Source organism: Melanerpes formicivorus, unplaced genomic scaffold (assembly GCF_026170545.1).
Source record: "Melanerpes formicivorus ecotype bairdi unplaced genomic scaffold, bMelFor1.0.p_v2 SCAF_271, whole genome shotgun sequence".
NCBI lineage: Eukaryota > Metazoa > Chordata > Aves > Piciformes > Picidae > Melanerpes > Melanerpes formicivorus.
Genome location: NW_027142623.1, coordinates 52,905 through 60,606, shown reverse-complemented (window position 1 = coordinate 60,606; position 7,702 = coordinate 52,905). Strand labels below are relative to the sequence as shown.

Genomic DNA, 7,702 nt, shown 5'->3' with positions numbered 1-7,702 from the left:
GTGTGTCTGCTCATAGCTTGAGGAGTAACAGAGCAGAACCAATTCCCAAAAGGTTTTCACTGCGTTCCCAGGGCAAGTAGAGGCTTGCTCTGGCTGTAGTTAATACCTAGAAATTCCTATCAAAATCTTTGCAGCACAGCATGAAAAAAACCAAACCAACCAAACCACAAACTGCTTTATATTATTAAGTAGGAACTTGAAAGCTTACAGGAACTGTGGGGATTTTTTTATGACAAATTATTCCTTTTCTTTTTTTCAGTGAGCAATTGGGTTTCCAACAGCTCCACATTCTGACACCAAAGCACCCCGCTCCGTGTCAGGGCTTGTGGCTGAGGCCGAATACAAATCTGCAACTGGTCCTCAGGCAAAGCAGTTAAGCTCCCTGAAAAAAAAGGAAAGAAAGCAAGAGTGAGTCAACCATAAAAACAAGACCTAACCAAACCCCCAAAGCCATTTTGTCAGGAAGTCGCCTCCACTATCACCCGCCACATGCTGAAATTCCCTTCCCCTGGGGCTCCTGCTTGGCCCACAGCTGGGGAACATAAAGCAAGGCACAGCCCTGTGGGTACCTGCTGCCCTGGAGCCACCAAAACCGGAGCACCCAGTCACTACCAATCCCACAGCAGACCCAAGATACAACAGGGACTCCATAGAGACTCCAAAACCTCACTGAGAACCCCCCAACTCCTTCAGGACCCCCACAGATTCTCCAACTTAGATGCCCACAAAACCCCTTTGGTTGCACCCAAACCCCCCATCTGAAACACCCAGCTCCACTTTAGGTACCCCCAGATGCTTCCAATGTCCCCAGACCCGCTGGTGGACCAGCCCAGAACCCCCTGACACTATCCCAGACCCTTTCAGGGGGCTCCACACCCCTTCTAGATGCCCACAAAACCCCTTCACACGCCAAAAGAAACCTTTACCTGCCTCCAAACCCCATTAGGGGGCCACTTAGCAGCGGGTGGCAGCAACCAAGTCTGTTGCTCTCACCAATTAAACCCTTTGGTGCTCTCAGCTCTCTGACCCTGTGTCAGTGCAAGTCCTTGTCGGCCGGCACCTTCGTCCTGATCCAGGCGGAGAGAGAACTGCCAGGAACACAGCTTCGCCGCTCCGCTTGCGGCACGCCTGCTGCCGAGGGCAGCCTCGTCCGCAGCCTGCCCGAGAGGAACACGGCCCCCGGGGCCGGGGGACACACAAAAGCCTTCCACAAAGGAAACAAGGGAAGTCTCTTGGCCACTCTTCACGTGCCGAGTGCGATTGTCATGTGGAACACACCGCGGCATCTGGAACGAGTTTAAGTCCAGGTCTATGGCAGCACAGAGGTTCCTGGAATATCCCGGTACATCGATCCACAGGAGGTTGTCTTTCGGTCCCCAGTCTGATGCTTTGCAGCACAGCCATCACACCATTTCTCTCGAGTGCTTTGAACTGACAATTCATGCAGGAGAATAAAACCAAACAGGAGTAAGCAGCTTGGAAAAGAACTTTGATCATCACCGGGCCCAACAAGAGGACACAGTCTCAGGCTGCACCAGGGGAGGTTTAGGCTAGAGGTTAGGAAGAGGTTCTGCACAGAGAGAGTGATGGCCCATTGGAATGGGCTGCCCAGGGAGGTGCTGGAGTCACCATCTTTGGAGGTGTTCAGGAGGAGACTGGATAGGGTGCTTGGTTGCATGGTTTAGTTAATTAGGTGGTGTTGGATGATAGGTTGGACACGATGATCTTGAAGGTCTCTTCCAACTCGGTCTGGTCTATTCTATTCTATTCTATTCCATTCCATTCCAACACCATCTAATCAACTAAACCATGGCACTGAGTGCCTCATCCAGTCTCTTTCTAAACACTTCCAGTGATGGTGACTCCCTGGGCACCACCTCCCTGAGCAGCACATTCCAAAGGCCAATCTCTCTTTCAACCTGCTCTATTCTATTCTATGAAGACCTTCTTCCTAACATCCAGCCTAAACCTCCCCTGGCACAGCTTGAGACTGTGTCCTCTTGCTCTGGTGCTGCTTGCCTGGGAGAAGGGACCAACCCCCACCTGGCTACAACCAGAACTGAGGGGACTGCAATCTTTGCAGCTTCAGCTTTCCTTCTCTGCTACTTCTTTTTTCAGATGGATTTTTTTTCAAAGGGACTGCTGGACAGCAGAACAGGATGGATGGCTGGGCCCCAAGAGCGGTGGGGAACAGAGTTAAACCCAGCCGGTGGACGGCCGGGCACGAGTGGTGTTCCCCAGGACACCCCTTGTGAGAGAGTGAGTCCAGAGAAGGGCCACAAAGCTGGTGAGGGGTCTGGATAACAAGCCTTACGAGGAGTGGCTGAAGGAACTGGGACTGTTTAATCTGCAGAAGAGGAAGCTGAGGGAATTAAGGCGTGGTCTGGCTTCAGCTCTCAACTAGTTCCACGTTGAGCAAGGACAGCTTGTACTCACAGAAGGCACTGGCTGCTTGGGTTCAAGGTTCCTGCAGAGCTCAGGCTATCTCTCTTCATTAGTGAGGTCGTCCTGTCACCTAGGCAGAGAGAAGAAAATGCAGCTATGAAATTAGACCACTGGAATCGTGAGACTCGTTCTGTGTGCGACTCCAGGAGAATCCAAACCTAACCTTGGAGCTGCCCTGAAGAGCTCCTCTTTGGAAAAGTCTCGCTGCCGGGCCCCACAAACCCCACACCCTCTGTCAGCAAACCGGATGTACGAGCTGAAGAGTGTCGACAGAAACTGTACGTGGACAGCTCAGGAAGGTCCTGCCAGTCCCAGCACACCAGACCTGGAATGATCAAAGAAAGTCCGTTAACAGCTGTCTGTGTGTCTGCTCATAGCTTGAGGAGAACCCCCCAACTCCTTCAGGACCCCCCCAGATTCCCCAACTTAGATGCCCACAAAACCCCTTTGGAGGCACCCAAACCCCCCATCTGATACGCCCAGCTCCGTTTTAGGTACCCCCAGACGCTTCTAATGTCCCCAGACCCGCTGGTAGACCAGCCCAGAACCCCCTGACACTATCCCAGACCCTTTCAGGGGGCTCCACACCCCTTCTAGATGCCCACAAAACCCCTTCACACGCCAAAAGAAACCTTTACCTGCCTCCAAACCCCATTTGGGGGCCACTCAGACCCCTTAGCAGCGGGTGGCAGCAACCAAGTCTGTGGCTCTCACCAATTAAACCTGGATGTTAGGAAGAAGGTCTTCATAGAATAGAATAGAGCAGGTTGAAAGAGAGATTGGCCTTTGGAATGTGCTGCCCAGGGAGGTGGTGGAGTCACCATCACTGGAAGTGTTTAGAAAGAGACTGGATGAGGCACTCAGTGCCGTGGTTTAGTTGATTAGATGGTGTTGGAATGGAATGGACCGGACCAGGTTGGAAGAGACCTTCAAGATCATCGTGTCCAACCTATCATCCAACACCACCTAATCAACTAAACCATGCAACCAAGCACCCTATCCAGTCTCCTCCTGAACACCTCCAAAGATGGTGACTCCACCACCTCCCTGGGCAGCCCACTCCAATGGGCAATCACTCTCTCTGTGCAGAACCTCTTCCTAACCTCTAGCCTAAACCTCCCCTGCCACAGCTTGAGACTGTGTCCTCTTGTTCTGCTGCTGCTTGCCTGGAAGAAGAGACCAACCCCCACCTGGCTACAACCTCCCTTCAGGGAGTTGCAGAGAGCAAGAAGGTCTCCCCTGAGCCTCCTCTTCTCCAGGCTAAGCAACCCCAGCTCCCTCAGCCGCTCCTCACAGGCCTGTGCTCCAAACCCCTCCCCAGCTTTGTTGCCCTTCTCCGGACTCCTTCCAGCAACTCAACGTCTTGCTTAAACGGAGGGGCCCAGAACTGGACACGGGACTCAAGGTGTGCCCTAACCAGTGCCAAGTGCAGGGGCAGAATGACCTCCCTGCTCCTGCTGGCCACACTGTTCCCGATATTGGCCAGGTTGCCAGTGGCCTTCTTGGCCACCCGTGCACGCTGCTGGTCACGACCAGAAGACAGGGATCAGAAGAGTCTTTGGCCAAGCTGTAAACCTCTTCCTAACATTCAGCCTAAACCTCCCCTGGCACAGCTTGAGACTGTGTCCTCTTGCTCTGGTGCTGCTTGCCTGGGAGAAGAGACCAACCCCCACCTGGCTACAACCAGAACTGAGGGGACTGCAATCTTTGCAGCTTCAGCTTTCCTTCTCTGCTACTTCTTTTTTCAGATGGATTGTTTTTCAAAGGGACTGCTGGACAGCAGAACAGGATGGATGGCTGGGCCCCAAGAGCAGTGGGGAACAGAGTTAAACCCAGCCGGTGGACGGCCGGGCACGAGTGGTGTTCCCCAGGACACCCCTTGTGAGAGAGTGAGTCCAGAGAAGGGCCACAAAGATGGTGAGGGGTCTGGATAACAAGTCTTATGAGGAGTGGCTGAAGGAACTGGGACTGTTTAATCTGCAGAAGAGGAAGCTAAGGGAATTAAGGCGTGGTCTGGCTTCAGCGCTCAACTAGTTCCACGTTGAGCAAGGACAGCTTGTACTCACAGAAGGCACTGGCTGCTTGGGTTCAAGGTTCCTGCAGAGCTCAGGCTATCTCTCTTCATTAGTGAGGTCGTCCTGTCACCTAGGCAGAGAGAAGAAAATGCAGCTATGAAATTAGACCACTGGAATCGTGAGACTCGTTCTGTGTGAGACTCCAGGAGAATCCAAACCTAACCTTGGAGCTGCCCTGAAGAGCTCCTCATAGCTTGAGGAGTACCAGAGCAGGAACAATTCCCAAAAGGTTTTCACTGCATTCCTAGGGCACTTGAAGGATTGCCCTGGCTGTAGTTAATACCTAGAAATTCCTATCAAAATCTTTGCAGCACAGCAAGGAAATTGAGGGATGGGAAGGCAATATGTACTTACACGTTAGGCAAGAATTGGCTTTGCAAACTAATCTCTCTAACTGTTGGATATGCACTGAACTTCCTCGAGGCCAAATGAGGACCCCTTTATTTGGGGAAGCCTCAATGAATTGGACTTGGGGGGCATCAGACTGGGTGACTACATCTGAGAGTACCTTCCACAATTGTCAGCATGGGAAAGATAGCTCAGAAAGCCTGGGCCCAAAGTTTGCCTTAAGAAAATATAGTATAGGAATATACTGTTGGCTGTGAGAAAGGGGGGAACTGATGAACAGAAAAGTCTCATTAACAGAACCACAGAGTTGATAAGAATTTTCCGCTTGTTAGCTGAAATGCTGGGACGCAGGGAGGAGGAGAGGGGCTGGCAGACAGCCTTTGGATAGAGAAGGAATAACAGGATTTGTCAGTGATTCACTTCTGTTAGTCTTGGACAAGATGCTCTTTTGTATAAGATAAAGGACACCTGCATGATATGTGTACTTCTGCTCTTTTAGATAGATAAGCTTTGTATAGATAGGCAGCATCTGGACCTCTGTCATTATAGACAGATAACTTTTTGTATAAAAGTTTGCCCAAACCTCTCTGAAGACACACAGCTCTTTTGAAATGATCCTACCTGTGTCAGGCGCCAGAATAGAAGCACGATACAAGAGACTTACTGAGTCTCTTGTGTGTCTTTCTCTAAGTCATTATCAACGCTGTTTGCAGCACAAACCCAAACCCAAACCCACCCCGAGACACCCCCAGCTCCCACGGGAGCCTGCAGAGACCTCCCAAAGGGTCCGTCGGAGGTGCCCAGCTGCCTCTCCACGACCCTTGATCCTTTCAGATGGCCCCACCAGAACTTTACATATCCCCAGACCCTTTTAGGTGTCCCCAGACCTCCTCCGTCACCCCCAAAAGCCCTGCCGATGGCCCCAGACCACCTTCAGACGCCGGAAGGAACACACCTGGGAGTCCCGGGCCGGCAGCGACACCGGAAACCGCACTGCGAGCTCCCCGAATGCGCCAGGACGCCTTGCCCCGCCAAAGGACGGCGGTTCGCAGGCACCCTGGGGCCAGAACGGCGTCAGGCGCCGAATCAGGGCTCTCCGCCACCGCTCCGGCTCCAAAGCTGCTCAGCGCGGCGCCCGCCCCCCCGGCCAGAAAAGCGGGGCGCAGCCCGCGAGGAGGGCGCGTGCGCGGGACCGGACCCGCTGCGGCGCGGGCGCCGTATCCATAGCGACCACCGGGACGCTGCCCCCCTGGCGCGAGCAGAGCCGGGCTAGGGCGCAGGCGCCGTATCCATAGCGACCACCGGGACGCTGCCCCCCTGGCGCGAGCAGAGCCGGGCTAGGGCGCAGGCGCTGGACCCATAGCGACGCTCGACTCAAGCTCTCCGCTCTTCCCCTAAGAATTTTCGAGCATTCAGCGCAGTTAGGCTGCAGAAATTAGCTCCCCCGGGGCGGCACACGCCGCGGCACGGCAGCACTGCCGGCCATTACACACCGGGTGGCAGCATTGAGCTCCCCCGGGGCGGCACACGCCGCGGCACGGCTGCACTGCCGGCCATTAGACACCGGGTGGCAGCATTGAGCTCCCACGGGGCGGCACACGCCGCGGCACGGCTGCACTGCCGGCCATTACACACAGGGTTGAGCACTGAGCTCCCCCGGGGCGGCACACGCCGCGGCACGGCTGCACTGCCGGCCATTACACACAGGGTTGAGCACTGAGCTCCCCCGGGGCGGCACACGCCGCGGCACGGCTGCACTGCCGGCCATTACACACAGGGTTGAGCACTGAGCTCCCCCGGGGCGGCACACGCCGCGGCACGGCTGCACTGCCGGCCATTACACACAGGGTTGAGCACTGAGCTCCCCCGGGGCGGCACACGCCGCGGCACGGCTGCACTGCCGGCCATTACACACCGGGTGGCAGCATTGAGCTCCCCCGGGGCCTCTGGGCACGGTTGAGGCAGCAGCCGCCATCCCCGCAGAGCCCCACCGGCCAAGTCCGGACACGCCCCCCCCCCCCAAAAGCCCCGCGCTGCCCCGCCGGTGGCCACCCCCCCAAGCCACGCGCAGCTCCAGCGGCTGCTATAGAGAAACCCCACAAAGCAGCAGAGACTGGCACTGACCTGGGACACAGCAGAAGAGCTCCAACCTCTACCAGCCACGACCCTGCACTGAGCCATTTTAAAGCATCTGGGGCCATGTTGTTGAGGGCGGTGCCATGCTGGGGGGTGGGGTTCAGGCTGGGGGGCGGCGCCACGCGGGAGGGGGGCGGCGCCACGCGGGAGGGGGGGCGGCGCCACGCGGGAGGGGGGCGGCGCCACGCGGGAGGGGGGCGGCGCCACGCGGGAGGGGGGCGGCGCCACGCGGGAGGGGGGCGGCGCCACGCGGGAGGGGGGGCGGCGCCACGCGGGAGGGGGGGCGGCGCCACGCGGGAGGGGGGGCGGCGCCACGCGGGAGGGGGGGGCGGCGCCACGCGGGAGGGGGGGCGGCGCCACGCGGGAGGGGGGCGGCGCCACGCGGGAGGGGGGCGGCGCCACGCGGGAGGGGGGCGGCGCCACGCGGGAGGGGGGCGGCGCCACGCGGGAGGGGGGCGGCGCCACGCTGGCGGGGGCGGCGCCACGCTGGCGGGGGCGGCGCCACGCTGGCGGGGGCGGCGCCACGCTGGCGGGGGCGGCGCCACGCTGGCGGGGGCGGCGCCACGCTGGCGGGGGCGGCGCCACGCTGGCGGGGGCGGCGCCACGCTGGCGGGGGCGGCGCCACGCTGGCGGGGGCGGCGCCACGCTGGCGGGGGCGGCGCCACGCTGGCGGGGGCGGCGCCACGCTGGCGGGGGCG

The 7,702-nt window shown here is 57.9% G+C and overlaps 1 long non-coding RNA gene across 1 annotated transcript; it reads right to left on the bottom strand.

Moving 5' to 3' along the window:
- Positions 1-927: 927 nt before the first annotated feature.
- Positions 928-2,764, bottom strand: LOC137458683 (uncharacterized). The gene is made up of 3 exons (XR_010991890.1): positions 2,609-2,764; positions 2,437-2,515; positions 928-1,431 (listed from the first exon to the last, which is right to left on the bottom strand). It is a non-coding gene; the product is annotated as an uncharacterized lncRNA (long non-coding RNA).
- Positions 2,765-7,702: the final 4,938 nt, after the last annotated feature.